This window comes from Rattus norvegicus, chromosome 14 (genome assembly GCF_021556685.1).
Source record: "Rattus norvegicus strain SHRSP/BbbUtx chromosome 14, alternate assembly SHRSP_T2T, whole genome shotgun sequence".
NCBI lineage: Eukaryota > Metazoa > Chordata > Mammalia > Rodentia > Muridae > Rattus > Rattus norvegicus.
The window spans coordinates 17375738-17393545 of NC_141547.1; the positions used below are offsets into that span (position 1 = coordinate 17375738).

The 17808-nt window shown below is 44.0% G+C and overlaps 1 protein-coding gene across 1 annotated transcript in view; it reads right to left on the reverse strand.

The window, feature by feature from the left end:
- The window catches only part of LOC120093066 (uncharacterized), a 31510-nt gene extending 24784 nt beyond the window's left edge, over positions 1 to 6726 (reverse strand). Inside the window, exon 1 of the mRNA XM_087584670.1 lies at positions 6346 to 6726. The gene's annotated coding sequence lies outside the window, so the exon portion shown is untranslated. The remainder of the gene's footprint in view (positions 1 to 6345) is intronic.
- Positions 6727 to 17808: the final 11082 nt, after the last annotated feature.

A 17808-nucleotide genomic window follows, 5' to 3' on the forward strand; every position in this document is an offset into this window, starting at 1 on the left:
ATAGAAACTTCTTATAGGAAATATTCAGTCTATCAGTTACCCTACTGGTCACATCCACTTTCTACACTAAGCTACCAATTTTAGGAAAATGGCTGTTCATTCAGCTTAAGCATGAAGCCAAATACTGAAGTCCTGTTTCCCTGAAGTGGCCTGACTTCATCTTCACATGTTTGACTATTATGTATTAAAACAGGCTTTGTAAATGTGCTAGTAATTGTCTATTAGAAACTGGGCAATGAGCTTCCTGGTTAAGCTGATGTACTGCTCTTTTAGAGGACTCAAGTTCAGTTCCCAGCACCCGTGTCATGTGGTTCACCAACACCTGAGATTCCAGCTCCAAGGGATCTGATCCTCTCTTCTCAGTTCTGTGGGTACCTACACTCATATGTGCATGTACCCAAACAAACATACACATATACATAATTAAGAATAGAACAAATCTTTTAAAACTATTTAGTAGTAATCTCAATACGAATTTTTTAGTAATTTTTACAGTACACGAAAATAAAAGGATTCATGCTGGCCCCCATGATTTTGAAGAACCCTATAAAAGAAATTTCTAGTGGTTTAGGTGATCTTTCACAGTAGGAGCTAAATTTCTTCCCAGTACCAAAAAGACCCACACAACTACCATAATACACACTAACCCATAAGTTTTAATGAGTGTTTCCTAGCTTTACTTTAAATGATTTTTTTTCCTTGACTTGCCAACGCAATAAAGATTACTTCAGAGGGCAAACTAAAATGTGATGCTAAGAGGGACTTGTCTCTTGGATGACCAGCAACTCAAGGATGATTTTAAAATACTCATGCCACCGGAGACAAGCACAGCTAAGATCACAGACACGTTTTAGTTTTGGATCTATAAACCATACCAGCCACGGAGATAAAATGATAAAGTTCTTCTTCTTCAGTTGAAATAGCAGGAGATGACTTATCTGGAATCACTCTGGTGGCTCGTTCTTGAATATTCGCCTTTTACTAAACATATGACAGTCGTCAAAAACAGCAAGACAGATCTCAGGAGTGGGAGCCTATCTCTGCGGCAGAAAGTGGGCCATCCTGGGTATCAGACTGAAACCACTCTCATTAGCATTGACATTATCCCACCCCTGCTTGGAGTCCAGAGACCCAAAAAGCTGCATATAGAACATACAAATATTTTATATGGACAATTGGCCAAAATTATATAATATCAAAAACAAATCATTGCTCCGAAAAGTGACAAAACTCTTATCTTTGAAGTTTAGTTTTGGTGATCTAATCACGCAATATTAGTTTCTCAGAATACAGAAGCATGAATGTTTCTAGAATATAGTCATAACAGGGCTATTGTTCTTTGTCTCCATAGGGGGCCTTCTGACATTAATTTGCCATTTGTCACTTGGCATTCATCCCCTGAGTTAATATTTATTAAATATCTACTAGTGGTGATATCAGCATTACTTCAAACATGAAGCATTTGTATTTGTAATTTTAAATATTATTTTACCCAAATCTCCTAAAAATTACACTTTCCTGTGGCTGAAGAGAAAATAACGGTAGTATCACAATGATACAAAAGTCTAACATCCGATCACCTGGTGTACACTCTTGTCGTACCCCTTGTGGAGCGGAGAAAGTCAGACTGCCCATAGTTCTAGTTCTGTTTTTCAAGCGTGTCTAATCTCACACATAGCCTCACCTGCTTTCCTTCCCCAATCTCCTCCCCTTCAAGTCTGCTTTCCCCTCTTCTGTTTGGAGGCTGAATGAGGTTGCCAACAAGGCAGACGTTAAAGGGTAGGCACTGAGCCTCAACTCACCATGTCAGGTTTGACATAATACATTAGCAATAGCCCGTAATGTCTTGGATTTTCCCCTCTTCCTGTCATTCTTTCTTCTTTCCTTTATTCTTTTGTGGTTATTTTGTGTCTCTTACGAACCTAGGAAGGAATGTGGAGGGAGAAGTGATCTTTTTCCTTATTGAAGTTTAGCGTATTTGTTTCCAGGGTGATTTGAAAATATGTTATGTTTGTTATGTTGCAAATATCAGAAAAAAATAAGCCTATGAATATTGGGTCTCAATTCTGGAAGACGAGAAAGAACTGGATCCCCTACAAGGTTTTGATCACCATGGAACTCCTACTTGGAGTTAAATTTTCCTAGCCTACTCCTTCTTCTGTCAGCCATTGATCTCCTTGGAATTAGCTGCCAACAAACTGTAGCTAATACATGGAGGAAGAACAGACCTTGATCTGTGGCCTTGAATGGGATACATAGCCAATGGCAATCAATGCCAATAAAGACATCGAACATAACAACTGTATGTGTGTGATTTCATTCTCCCATGCACCCCAGCTCCAGATAGTGGGATTCTGTCCTTTGTGGGTATAAGATATTATGTACAATGTACACAAGAATCTTTCCCCGTGCATGAAAAAAAAAACAGGAAAAATGTATCAAGTACAAAAAATGTTTCTTGAACTTTTCACTGAAGACAAATTATCTGGGAAGAATTTCACTCTTCCGTGGGCCCACAAGCTTTGACCAGAGCTCTCTCCTGGCCTATAGGAGGAGCTCTGCTGTGAGGCAGAGAAGAAATAGCCAGCCATGATGGTCTCCCACATAACCCTTGCTCCCCTCACCTCTGCTGTGCCTGACAGCTTGTTGCAGCTAACGTGTGTTAATTTTCTATCTTCCTGTGAAGACAGAGCTGTGTTATTTCAGCATTCTGCCTTTTTCATTGGCTCCAGTGTATGGTTTTGTACCCCCCAAAAATAGCAAGACTCATACGTTCCATCACAAAGGTCATGCTGGGGCTGCGCAAGAAGAGTGTTGGTGGGAAAGCCTAATGTGGATTCCTGCACCCTGTGTCCCATGCTGTCCCTAGGGTACCTGCCTAGGACCCACAGTTTCTCTTCTCCCCTCTCGTCTTTTATAATATAAATAGCCTTTAAAAATAAAGAAAAAATATCCCCTTTTCTCTTTAATACACAAACAAAACTTGTTTTTCAACAGAAAATGAGAATTGCAGACATCAGTCTGGGGGTGGATGATTTAGACATGGGGCATTCCCAGTTCCCCTAGCAGCATACCACACAGACATGACATATGCATCTGGCTTCGAAAACTAGCCCCAAATCAACCCAAGGTCATAAGTCAGACGAAGATCACATTTTTATGAAAAAAAAATGCTATTTCTTCCCAAAGTCTAAAATAAGCTGGTGTGGTTCCAGAAAACATTGACACACTGTGGAATTCATTGACATTTATATGCCGTTAAACCCATACTAGAGAAAGTTCTATTCTTCAGACTATAAAACTTTCCCTGAATCCTGAGAGGTTTTTGTAGGCTACCAAGTGAGAAGAATTTAGGCAAATTGTAGCAAAGCATATTTCCACCTTGCCCAAAATTAGCCCTATTTCCATATTTTGAATCACCAAATCGTCACCTATGGAGCCTGCACTGGTATCATCCTCGCTTGCAAGAGAAGCCTATGAAGTAGAGAGGTTACAACCATTTCTCAGCAGGCCCACAAGGAGCCAGAGGCAGAACCTGAACTCTTGAGACCTATCTCCAGAGGCTGCCATTTGAGCGACAGGCCATGCCCTGCAAGGCTCTCCCATGATGAGAATGAGGTCTCTCTTATTCATCCATGCTACCCGCCTCATGTGACAGCGTGGGTGACCAGAACGGCTTCATAAAGAAACCGCATGGTGTGCCAGGCTCACACAGTGGGAAAAAAACTGCCAAAAAGGCATGTGTGCATTGTTTGTCTGAGTTCCCACAGTATGAACATTTAGACATGCTTTTGGAAACCTCTTTCTTTTAGACTATTTTAAAGTTCTATTGTATTTAGATTCTGGAACACTGAGGTAACCGGTAAAGAATCATCGGTGTTGACCATTTCCTTCTCCCTCTCATGAGCAAAAGGTTCATCCCACTGCACACAATTTAATTACACGTAAGCAGCAATTGCCTTCTAAACTACTCAGTGCCACGTTGAGGCCGAGAGATATAAGTGTCTTACATTACTGTGTCCTTCAGCTTTCCTCAGGATGGGCTTGTGTGATATATTCCAAGCACCTTTCAAGGATTCAGAGATTTTTGTGGGATAAGGGGTCTCTACCTACCAAGTCACACAACATCTGTCCACGCAGAATGGGCACGATTAGCACATGAACTGAGCTGTAAGTCAGAGCTGCGTCAGGGCCTCTGGAGAATCCTGAAGCCTGTTAAGGACTCACCATCTTATCTATGAACTACCTTCAATTTATAATCTGCCACTTGTCTGTGACTGAGGAGTTAGACACTAAACTTAACTGTTAAAATACCTTATGCATGCCCAGGAGACCAAATAAATCTCAACTAATGAAGCCTGTTTAGTGGACAGTTGTTAATGAAGTAAAATGATTTCATTCAGCTTCTCTCCCTTAATGTAAATTACCACTGACTTGCTGGCCTGTTCCATGACTGTAACAGCCATCCCGTTCCAACCTACTAAAGTCGGTAGTCTGTTCTTCACTGATCCTTACGTGTTGCCACAAATTACACAAGGAACCTCCAAACTACAGTCTTATTTGGAGAAATGGTCTAGGTCAATGACTTCATCCTTAAAGTTCCTCAATCAAATGCTGTGTGGAAAGCTGATGTTTCTCAAAGTATTAGCCATGATCTCTTTCCATTATGTCTTCTCTTATAGATAAAAAAAAAAATACATCTTGTCTGTTTACAGTCAAACTTAAGGTGTATGTTCGTCTAAAAGCGCAGGCTTTGGTGAGCTAAGCGGAACTTGAGGACGGTGGCACGTTATCAGGGAGGGCTATAGTGAGCTCTAACCGCCTTCAGCGTGAACTTGGTGTTCACTTCAGCTGACATCTGCCTGCTGGACATCTTGTGCATGCCCAGGAGACCAAATGTTGCCATTCTCATGTTTTTGCTTCATGGTCCCAAAGAACTTCACCAGTCCTAAGACAGATAAATAAATTTAAAAGATTCTAAAGTGCAGGGGGACATGATAGGGCTGGTGTGCTCGCTCTCTCGCACCACCCTGCTCGCTGCTGCCGCTGCCAAGAGGAAAATGGGGCACAGCTTTTGGCGCTGCCTCTCACCCTCCCCAGCCCTGCCTAAAATGTGCCACCAAATCCCTACGCTTCTCTTTCCGCTCTTCTTTTAAGGTATACAAAAGGTAACACATCCTGGCCTTCTAGCAATACCTACCAAGAAAAAAGAAGCGGGGGGGGGGGGGGGGGGGGGGCGGAGCGCGGAGACCTGCCCCTCAAAACAAAAAGCCACAGCCTCAGTGTGGCAGAGCAGGCCCCTTCCGCTCCACCTAGGCAAAATGAGCCCCTCAGGCAAGGGCAATACTTGAGGTGTTGCTGCTGAGAATTGAGGAAAAAGCACACCTAAAACCCTTAACCCAAAAATCTTTAGACCTTTTCGTTCGTTTCACTGCTTGTTCATCTCCCTAACAGGAGCACCTAAGACAATGTTCATGCATTTTTTAACCCAAAATCTCCATGCTTCTTTACTTAAATGTTTCTTTCTCCATAACAGGAATACCTAAGACTGTCCTAAAATTTTTCAATTTGCTTAAAATTTCTTTTAAACTTCAAAAAAATCATACTTTAATCTACTCCCACAGATCAAATCGACCATGCTAATAGCCATTATTTGATCCTTAATTAACCACCAGTTTCCTTTTACAGACAAGCTGTCCCAGATACATAATTTGTTAGGACTAATGTTGGGGTTTAAATCTTGGCTCGCGCCCGGACAAAGCACACCAAGCCAACATGGTTCCGCGAGGAGAGGTTTAATGAGAGAAGAAGAGGAGAGGAGAGGAAAGGCCAGCCATGAGCACGTGGAGGGAAAGGAGGAGCAGAGAGAAGGGACAGGGAAGAGGGGAAGAGCAGGGAAGAGAAGAGAACAAAGAGAAAGTGAGAAAGGGTAAGAGGGAGAGGACGGGGAGGCCTGGGGATGGGGCCAGACAGAGATACTGTTTCCTGTTTAGTGTAAATTAGACCAAAACATCCCCGGAAATAGGGACAGGCCTCGAAGACCGATAGACCCGTGGCTGAGAATAGGGATTAATTGCCCCAACCAGTGCTGGGGCTACATTTACAGTCAGTTCTCCTGAGCCAGAGAGCAATTTCCGGCATTTTAAACTGTCTCAAAAAATGAGGAAAAATCTCACCTAAGGGAATAGGTCCTAGAATAAGGGTTGGTGAAAGGATCCATCCCCAGGGGCAGCACAGGTAGCTAGCTCCAAGCTCAAGAACACTCCCCGGACGCCATGTGTACACCATGGAAAGTCAAGCTCTGAGGTAAAGAAAGCGCACAGAGGTAAAGTAGGTACCACTCACCAGCACATGCTTGAAGAGGACGCTCTCCTTGGCGGGCAGCTGTAAGCAGGGCATCATGGCGATGGGGAAGCCTGCCGGAGTGCTGGGCGCCCTGAGTCCCACAGCAGCCAGCAGGTGGTGGTGGTTGGATGGTGTAGACGTCGATGCGGCAGAGGCACGAGGCGGGGCGTCAGACCGTGGAGGCAGAGGAAGATCAAAAACCGAGTACCAGCCACCAATGTAACATGGTATTTTTTTCCTCCGCCGTCCAAAGCAGATTAACCCTCAACTCTTCCCTCTGCTTTCCTTAATACAACACAGGTCACTGCCCCACGGAAAGGATTCCTTCCAGGACTAACTTCCTCAAACACCCTTGCCTTTTTTCTAGGACCATAACAACAGGCCACCAATGTGCTCCCAAGCAAACTGTTACAGCTTTACCATACATTATCTAGCCTGTACAGACATCCTCCTGCTGGGGTTCTGCTCCCCTATTGCAATTACTCTATACGTTTATCTCTACAGGGAAAAAGGACAGCCTGCTGCCACAGGCCAAACCACCACAGGCCAGATGGAGAGTGAGCCACCATCTTCTTGGATCTGCCTGGGGCAGTAAAGCTGCCTTTGTCCAGACACAGCGTCTGCCTGAAGACTTTCTAGACTCACAGAGCTGAGACCCACAGATGACAGCTGAGACCCACAGATGACAGACAGACAGAGCCGGGACCCTCCAGAGACAGTGAGCTCTCTAGCCTGAACCTAATGGCTTCGACCTTGGGGAAACGTAAATGATGTCTATGTAAAACTGATGCTAATATTCTCACAAACTGTATGACCCACTGAACAATTAGTTCAATAACCCCCTGTCTTCCTAGCCCCCACCTCTCACTACCCCTCTGGCTTCTATTGTGTTTTATTTTGATGCTTACACCCCACCCACAATTTTCACTACTATAAGAGACAATCACTCCAATGACACCTCTCCTTTATAAAAATGAAAAGGAGGAGTGGTGGGACAGTGGACCATGCCAGGAAACTTGGTACAGTTGAGTGGGTACCCACCTGAGAAGGTGGGTGTCTCTCTGCCCGCTACTGGATTCCTGGTCTAGAACATGTGACTCAACTTCTCATGCCTGTCGGGTAGCCCAGAACAGAGTTCTCCTTGCTAATGAGGTATCTAGAGTCCCTGAGGGTTTAGCCAATAACCTTCCCTTCCCAGACATTCCTTTCTACAAAAATCTCCGGTCCACCCTGAGAAGGTGGTGTGCACCCATTTTCCAGGACGAGCAATTAATAAACAGTTTGGAGCCAAAGACTGTCTCTTTCATCAAGAACTGTCATGGGGAGCATGGAGAAGGCCTTCGACTACTGAGTTATGCTGCCTAAGCCTCCCGCAGAAGGGTCCTCTGCACTCCCAGACAACTGCCACTAAGCTAAGGATAATCATCAATTCGCTAAGCCGGAATTCCCATTCCTCTGGCCCAGGTCTCATCCTCAGCCCACAGGCCCCCAACTCCCCACGACCCAGTGGTGCCTGAATGTCCAGGAGTTTGGGAACCTCCGGTCCTGCGTTCCTCACCATAGGCCCATGGACCTGCAACCCTTCGTTTCCAACTCCTCTGCGTGGTTTTCCAGAGTGGTCTGGATACCCAGGAGCCAGGGGACCCCAGATTTGACTTCCCACATGCATTTTCCCACCCCCTGAGCAGTGTCTTGGTGATTCCCTCAAGACCAGCACCCAACAGCGGCAAAGCAGGGTAAACGTAGTCTAGCGTCTCCACATTCTGTCTGCCTCGTACCCTAACAGCCGGGCGGAGCGTGGACCCGCATGATAATTTACCCAGCAAGAGTGGGTTGAGGCACTCCACAGACTGGGTATGCTTCAAGCAGAAAATAGCCATTGTCAGTGCCTTCGATTTTAAGTTCTTAAGAAAACAATTGAACATGACTCCGAGGAGGACATTTGTGAGCCATCTATTGGAGTTTCGGAACTGGGTTTTCAGAGCGAATTCTTATCAGCAGGGCCTGTACTGCTGAAAGAGTGAAACTTCAGCATATCACAGATAGCAACTAAACTGGGAGAGCATTTATCAGAAGGACACGTAATGCCAGGCACACATCATAGAAAGTTAGCCACTAGTTCTCCCCACTCAGCTCGCCAATTCTAATACTGACTCCTTGGGATTATCTTCGACAGCCACCAGATACACTTTCAGCATCGAATTTTCTGAGGCATAGTGTTCCTATTTTTTCTTCTTAATCACTTCAGCCAGGAGGCCAGCCTGAACGAGCATGAAGCTGTTTCACCAGCTGAAAGAGAAGCAGAATTTAATTCAGCCAGTAGGCAATGTACAGTAACGTGTAATAAAAGTAACATAGGCTTTCTGGGTGGAGGCATTAGAATAAAACCCATGGATCTGGCATCCTCTATATGACATTGACCAAAATTCTTCATCTGTCTTCCCCAAAAGCTTCTCTAGGCACAGTGAGGTTATCAGTTACCATTTCATAGGTCTGTGCTGAGAATGGAATGTGAAAATGTCAGTAAACAGTTGACACAAAACCAACAAACCACCTAGCAGGGACAGCTGTAAGAAACAGAATCAGAAAATCACAGTTCCCTGAAGTAACATGTAATGACATGTTAAAGTACATATATGGAAACTTTAGGGACAGCCTGAAGGCCCGCCCTCGTGTGTCTCCTTTGCTGAGTGTTGGCAACCTCGTTCTGCACTCAAACAGAAGAGGGGGTAAACATACTTGTAGAGCAAGGAACGGGGAAAGGAAAGCACGTGAAACTGTGTGGGAGAGACTAGACACACTTAAAAATAAAATTGTGGCCCCGTGTGTCTTTGGGCACGCAACTGGAGCATACACTGGATGGTCAGATCACTCTGGCTTGATACTCTGCATGTGACACATTCATCAGCAGAGCCACCTCAGACTTGAGTCTTTTAATTATGGAGCCTCTGGTTTCTTGGGTGGAAAGACGCTATAATGAAGGATGGATGTATACAGTAAGTGTTTTTGGATATGTGTGTGGTATGAGCAATATAGAGTAGGCATTTGATAAATTATAATTATTGCCAGTACCACTTATCTAGTTATTTTCAAATGTTTCAAATTATCATCATCATCATCATCATCATCATCATCATCATTATTATTATTATTAATGTCCCAACTGCAGTGTTTCCTTCCTCCTCTCCTCCCAGTCCCTCTCCCTACCTCCCCTCTGCCCTTCCCAAAAACCATCCCTCCTCCATTTCTATTCATAAAATGCAGGCTTCCAGGGAGAAGAACCAAACATGGAAAATAAAGTTTCAATAAAGCTAGGCACCTCCTTTTGTTGTTTTAAGGTTGAACAAGACAACCGAGTATGAGGGAAAGGGTCCCAAAAGCCTGCAAAAGAGTCAGAGACAGCCCTTTCTTCCATTGTTAGGAGTCCCACAAGAAGACCAAGCATTACACTGTTATATATGTGCAGAGAGCCTATGTCAGTCCTATGCATGCTCCCTGGTTGTCAGTTCAGTCTCCATGAGCTTCAGTAAGCCCAGGTTAGTTGATTCTATGGGTTTTCTTGTGGTGTCCTTGACCCCTGTGGCTCCTATAATCCTCCCCCGCTCTTCTTCAGCAGGATTCCCCAAGCTCCACCCAATGTTGGGCTGTGGGTCTCTGTATCAGTTTCCATCAGCTGCTGGGTAGAGCCTCTCTGATGACAATTGAACTAGGTTCCAGTCGTTGAGTCTAGCAGAATATCATTAGGAATCATTTCATTAACATTTTTTGCCATTGTGTTTGGTTCTATTCTAGGTCTCTGGGCTATCTAACCTCTGGGTCCTGGCCCTCCAAGCAATGTGGGAGGTGGACTTCCTCATCTGGTATGGGTCTCAAGCTGGACCAGTCATTGGCTGGCCACTCTCACAATTTCTGTGCCACCTTTACCCTAGCACCTCTTGTAGAAAGGACAAATTGTAGGTCAAAGGTTTCATGGCTGGGTTAGTTTCCCAATCCTCCACTGGAAGTCTTGCCCGGTTACACAAGACGGCCAGTTCAGGTTCTGTATCCTCTACTACTAGTCGCCTTAGTTCGAGTCACTCATACATTACTGGAAATTTCCATTGCACTAGGCTTCTAGCTTGTCCCCAAGATGCTCCCAGAAAGTTACTCCTAAGTCAGCTTAGAATAGGTTCAGAGTAGCAATGAGTCCTGTCACTCTTGTTAGTTATTGGTAAGTGTGACCATTGGTAATTCTTCAGGAAGTTGCTACAGAAGACAGCCGGACATGGAAACAGCATCATCTTCTCTCGCACGCTATTAGCACCACCGTGAGGCAGCATTTGCTGGGATGATTTAGGAGTTGGTTCTGCTTATGAAGACGTGAGCATTATAAATTCTATGTGTCAACTGTTCTGCCAGCGTCCGGTCCTAGAAAGTGCAGAAAGTGATGACTTCTCCTTTTGACATCATGTCTCTAACTGTAAAGGTTGACAGTGAGAGTGTTTAGTTCCTTTTTAAAGGTTTCCTCCCTGGAGTTTGTGTGCTTTGTGTGTGTGCTTTGTGATTTGTTTAGGAAGGTGTGCGTTTTCAAACCCGGAGTCATGGGTACTCAAACTCTAAGCAGCCCAGGCTGACCTTGAACTCATCAGCCTGGTTCTAACGGCCTACACCACCATGCCTGCTTTGGCTTTGGTTTGCTTGTTTTGATTGTTTTTTAATGAAGGGCTAGCAATTGAAGAACAAAGCCAGAGTCAAACCCAGGACTTTGTGCATGTTTGGCTACTAAGGAAGATACAGTTCCAGATTTCTGTCTTTGTTTTTGGTTTGTCTGTTTGTTGTTTGTCTATTTCAACACTTTCTTTAGAACCATGTATCTTATTTTATCTCCAAACTCCGTAAGATAATTCCTGCTTCTAAGCCTGACCTAAGCACAATCCCCAGGAATCAGATATTAGGATAGGAGTGACTCCTGCAAGTTGTCCTCTGACCCCTACAGGCACACCATGGCTTGCATGAGTCACCACGCCCATGCCCCACACACAATAAATAATAAATAAATAAATATAAAAATAATAAAACAAGACTAGGTCACTGTGCATTTATAGTCTTGGCCGATCCTGATTATGGATGAAGTAAAAATGATGGAAAATAGACCATCCGTTCTTGTTTACATGACCAGAGCTCCTGCCTCTATAGACAGACTCTTCTACACACCCGTCCCTTTCCTGTTCCCCAGGACCGTTGGGCCATTTCATTTGCATTTTTAACTCTCTACCTGAAAGTTACAACATAGCCCTGAGAAACAAACACGTATGTCAGGCCTATCGGCCAGCATCTATCTCATGTTCAAACCTTGCCTTCAGTGCAGACCTGGGCAACATCTTCCCCTTCCCACACATCTTTGCCAGTCTATGGAGTAGCTGCTTACACCTACCTTATAGTATACAAAAACAAAAACAAAAACAAACAAAAACAAAAAACAACAACAACAAAAAAAAAAAAAAACCCTGCTCTACAAAGAATTAAGTTGCCAAGTATGGTGGCTGATTCCTTTAATCCCAGCACTCGGGGGGCAGAAGTAGGTGCATCTCTGAGAGTTCAGGGCCACCCTGGCCTACAAAGTGAGATCCAGAACAGTCAGGGTCGGCTGTTACACAGGAGAACCATGTCTCAAAAAAGAAAGGGAATAAGTTGATATAAGTTAAGGTATGCAATTCATGATAATCAGGAACTTTCGTTGTTACCATGAGTAAACAGAACTAAGTTAAGAAGTGAAAATTTTTATATGTGTGTGTGTGTGTGTGTGTGTGTCCTTAAATGCTACCTCCTCCCCAGATCAGAACACAACAAAATAAGAAAGTTCTTTACAACGTTTTCAGAAGTCCCAAACTGTCCATCCCACTTGGGAGCACTGTGCTTTGTCATCCTGCCCAGGATGACACCAGTGAGTCAGGAGCACAGATCACGACTAGAATTCAAGAATTCTTGGTAGTCTGTGAGGCTTGTTCCTCAAACGTAGTCAGAGAGCTCATTTCCCTTTTCACTGTGACGCCAGCAGCATTCCTCGTCCTGGCAAGAAGACAATGCTCTTCCCTCTGCTGCTGGACTCAGGGTTATTCACCTGAGGTGAAGATGCAAATGCTGAACTGAGTCAGGTCTTATCAGGAAGGACTCGAGCCGTGACAACTTGCTTCACCTCTCCACACTTTTCATCAGATGTTTGGTGAATTCATTCCACTGTGACTGTCTTAACTTGTAGCAAAGACCCCAGAGGGCCATATCCATTTGAGAAGGCAGACTTTCCGGGTCTGAACTCCACCTCTGTTGACTCTTTTAGTTTCTTTCTTCCTTATTCTTCCTCTTTTTGTTGTTGTTGTTCTTCTTCTTTTTCTTCTTCTTCTTCCTTCTCCTCCTCCTCCTCTTCCTCTTCCTCCTTCCCCTCTTCTTCTTCCTCTTCCTCCTCCTCCTCTTCCTTCTCCTCTTCTTCCTCCTCCTCCTCTTGTTCTTCTTCTTCTTCCTCTTGTTATTATTATTATTATTATTATTATTATTATTATTATTATTATCTCTAAGTGGGAAACTGTTGGCCCTACAGATTCAGCCCAGAGCAGGAGAGACTGAGATCATTGGAAAACCCTGGTTCTGTATTAATATCAGTAGTTAATATTATAAGAGTTGGAGAAGTTAGTCTACTTCGTGAATAAATAAAATGAATAAAATAAATGGTCCTGCTGGGCATGGTAGCACATACTTGTAACTCAGGAGGCTGAAGCAGGAGGATTGCCTCGACTTCGAGATTAGGCTGGGAGGGAGAAAAGACAACCAAAAGAAAGGTTGTTAGTCAGGCTGGGAAGTTAATTCAGAAGTAGTGTGTGGAAGCCCTGGGTTCAATCAACCAATTTGACAATCAACTAATCAATTAGTAAATAAATAAATAATCCTCTTTTGCTAAGCAGTATTCTACGTAAATACATTGTTTGAAAATAAATCCTTATGCCCTCACTATACAGCTTTCTACTACAGTTTCCTCTCTTTGAAGTGCACAAATGATCCTTGAGAATACATTAGTTTTCTATTTTCAAAAAGATTTGAAGGCAAAAGAACCCTTTTTAGTAGAAGAAGAGGAGGAGGAGGAAGAGAAAGAAGGGGAAAGGAGAGAAATATGATATTTATTTTCTGTGTACTTCTGTAGTTCTAAACTCTCTTCCAGTGGCCCAGTCTCTGGTAGTTTATGATACATGGGCAGGCCCGGTGCAGCTGACAGATAGCAATTCTATGAAGTCAAGGAGTTCTGAAATGGACTCCAAATCCCTATGGATCTCACATCTATTTTCTATAAAGTATGTCTAGTCCCATATGTAGCAGAGGATGGGCCTTGTTGGGCATCAGTGGTTCTATGAAAGCTCGATGTCCCAGTGTAAGGGGATGCCAGGGTGGGGAGGCAGGAGGGAGTGAGTGGAAGAGTGGTGGGAAGAGAACCCTCATGGAAGCAGGAGATGAGGTGATGGGATGAGGGGTTTCTGGAGGGGAAACCAGGAAAGGGGTTAACATTTGAAATTTAAATAAAGAAAATATACAATAAAAGAAAAAAAGACCCTCGGTTCAGTCCCCAGCTCCGAAAAAAAAGAATCCAAAAAAAAAAGAAAAAGAAAAAGAAAAAAAGAATCTCTCCTTGCAACATCGGCAAGAAATTACATAAATAGTGATTCACAAAAAGGCAGCATGTTGCCTGACCCAAAGCAAGTCTTCTGTGGATATTTGAATGCTCTCCCCCTTTGCAATCTTTGCTCTACTGCAATCTCGAAATTCAACTGTCCAGATGCTGTGCACATCTGTAAAGCACATCCGTCTACCGCTTTTCATCTGTGCCCTTATTTTGCTGGAAACAGGCGTTCTGAGAGTTTGTCCTTTGCAGTGTAGCTAAGGAACGGAGCTGACCCAGGGAGCATGCTTCAGGTCATGCATGGTTGCACCATACTTTGCACTCTCTGGAAAGGTTTGACTAACATTGATTATGAAAGTAACTACTTGACGTTTGCATCATTGTTTCTGGATGCTGCTGAGTGGAAGAGATACGTGGTCCATGGCTAGACCAGCAGTTCACTATGCAACAGTTATTGATAAGTCTTAGAAGCCAGACACATAGGAGAATATCCTCAAAGGAATGGCCACCCCAGTGGGGTGGATAGAAACCACAGTAAAGAGTGTTTATCCTCAAAGGGGCCAGGCTGACAGACTCCCTTGCAAATGCCCAAGTGGAATACCCTAGATGGAGCAAGTAACATTCTTCTTATACAGTTCCTCTAGGACCAGCTTTCTAAATGTAACTCTTTATGATCAAATAGGAAAGGAAATGAACACTTCAATAGAAACTATTTAAGGTGCTAATTTGCAAAGAAAGTCTCTTGTGCTCTCCTGCCCGGTCCTCTCTTTTCTCTGCGGGTCTCCTCCTAGTTCTGGCACCAAGTCCTTTGCTGTGGACACCTTGCTTACCTTGTGTGCTATTCAACCTCACAAGACACACGCCCTCTGAGGCCTATCAACGTTTACCCGTGCCACTGTTAAAATGTAGGTTTTTTAAAGGAAGACCGCTGTCTATTTACAGCTGGTCCCAGGGGTTGACAAGAAGAGTTGTCACACAGGAGGTGTTCAAAGGGGGTTGTTTTAACAGAGACAGCCTACTTAGCATGAGTAAGAAACTGGCTGTGACTTCACACAAGCTCCACATGGCCAGGGTCTCTCAATTGGTCTAAACTGCTATTAACAGTGGACCAAGCGTTGTCTGTCTCCCATTATCTCTTGCCTGCACTGTGAGGTATCCACTACTGAGTGTGGGTCCTGGAAAGAATCTGCACCGTGGTACATTTGGAACGTGTGGAGAACTTCTTTTTGAGAAACTGCTTTCTCCAGGTCACAATTTCTCTAAGTCACATCAAGACATTATAATGGGTAAAATGCACTACCAAGAGGAATGTATGTGTATCTTGCTACACACAGGGGCATAAGTAATGCCTTCCTTTAAAAAAAAAAAAACAGAATGCCACCAGTATCCTGGCCCAAAATCCAGATAACATAATGCTGGTTTTAAAAAAGGCAAACAGACTGACCATAAAAGCAACCAAAGTGGAAGGTTTGCAGGCTGTTTTATCAGAGGCAGGGAGAGTTATCTCTACAAAGAAATCACCTTCAGGTTCCCCGACCGTTGGAATGTCTTCCCTGATCCCCCAAAGTCCTTCTTTATTTTCTATATAATGACTTTAATAAACATATTTATATAGAAGTCTAATGTCATATAACTCCTAAGGAAAGAATTATAAGGTAAAAGTCTGTGAAGCTTTTGGTACTGATTTTAAGTAAATTTCCACTTTGACTTTAGAGTACTGTCTTCCCAATGACTGCCTTTCTATCATGCCTTGCCCAGCCATGATAGCTGTGACCACACCAGAAAACTGAAATGCCTGGCCCCAAGAGCACATAATCCTTGAGGGTTTTAAGGAAGGAATGCTACACAAGACAAAGGAAATTGCACTCACATTTTGGAATAGCAAGTGGTACGTCACCCCCGGTGAAAATTATCTCATTGTTTCACGAGACAACTAAAAGTTTTTACCATAAGGCAGGCCATTTTTCTTGCAATCTATTCTGCAACTAAAAATCTAATTCTAGGGAAGCAAGGATTCTGTGGGGAGCCCATGTATCTACCATATATAGTAAGCTACAGAAGAATCAGCAACTCTTATCAGAATTGAATGCACATTAATAATATTAATGTAATAATAATAAATCAGGTACAGTTAAGAGCGGCCCAATGTGGAAATTAAGGCCTAAACCAGGTCCAACAATGCATTATAAATGAATAAACACTTCCCATTTCCCGTTGGAAAAATGAAGAGAGAGTTGATTGATTTTAGGTATTGTCTGCTTGGAAGGAGGTTTCCTTTTTCACTTGGGGCCCTTTAATAAACCCTGTGTCACAGCGTGCAGACTTTGACCATGGATTAGGGCTTGGCAAATCCAGCAAAAAAATGGGGTGGGAGCAGTAAAAGCAGTCTCCAAGTCGGTCCCTGAGAACTGCTTTCTGGAAAGTAAGGCTACAACCCTTCAGAAAGGAACAGCCAGTGTCATGGGGAGTAGATTCTAGATCTTTCACATCTTATTTCCCATACCATGGCTTATATCCAAAGAGTCCAGTCAAAATAATCTTTGGACAGTAACTATCTGCCAAGAAGCATCCTTGGAAATGGGGTGGGGGAAATGGTTAACTGGGAAATTGGAGCTACCCGTCCCACTGTGCAACAATGGAACTCGAGTCCCCTGGTGGCCACATATGGGCTCCTGTAGGAAAATGGGACTCTGGCTGTCCTCTTGCAAAGGACTCTTCTATGGGTGTTTTACTTTAGTGAAACTTACGTCTAAAATATTAATGGCTACCACCTTCTCACTTTAGTGTTTTTATTGGTTGAAAGGCAAAGGTTTGTGTTTGATTGGTTGGTTGGTTTGGTTTTGGTTTGTTTGTTTGTTCTTTCCTAATGGGAGCTTGGCTAAGGAAAATTGGACCAGCCCCCAAGTAGTAGACCCTTTGTTCCCAGGATTCGATGATCCTTGGGTGAAACCTGGTCACTCAAGACAGAAGATACACGAGACTCATAGAACATCAGTGACAGTGCCTGGCGTCCTCACCCTGGCCGCAGGTCCTGACTTCCTGACTTATGTCTCAGACCTCGGCCTTTCTGTGAAGTGAATTCCCATTGGTGCTGGTTCACAGGATGTTCAGAAGCGGGGCTGCAACGTAAATTCATACTATCCATGTGTTTGTCATAAAGGAAACCGGGAAATGTTTGGCACTAAGAAGTAGCCTTCAGGAATCATTTCCCATGTTGCATTTGCATTAACTGAACATGGCCCTGATTTTCCAGAGAAGGGAAAGAACATGACCTGTATCTGGTGGCATCCTGTTGACCTCTGCAGCCAGGGTTGGGCTGTTTCTCCTCTTTCTCCATCTCTGCTCCTCTTAGCGGCCTAAGAACAGCCGAGCTGACCTACCGATGATTGTGTTCAGCACCGTGCGTGCCACGGGTGAGCGGCCTGAATTGCGCAACCAAAACTCACTTAGCAAATATTTCAGTTTGTTGAGTCATGCGCCTGACAAGTAGCTACAATCCATGAGGTAGCATTTCCTGAGGCCGACGTGTGAGAGGGAAGTGCGGCTAAGCCTTTGTTGAGCATGGCATCCCCTGCACGTCCCCCTGAGTCCACAGCTTCAAACTGCAACAGTTTTCTCTCTGCTCTCTTCAGCATCAGCTCCCATTAATCCAAGGCGAAGCTCAGATCTTCCCGACCAGATCCCCGGAAACACAATGAACGATAACCGGTGCCTTCTCCTGCTCTGTGAAAGTGGCCCACCAGGAAGTGACAAGAGTTCTTAGTCTATTCATCCATGAGCAATTGGATGCCTCTTAGAAGGTAGTACAAGCTGAGAGAGGG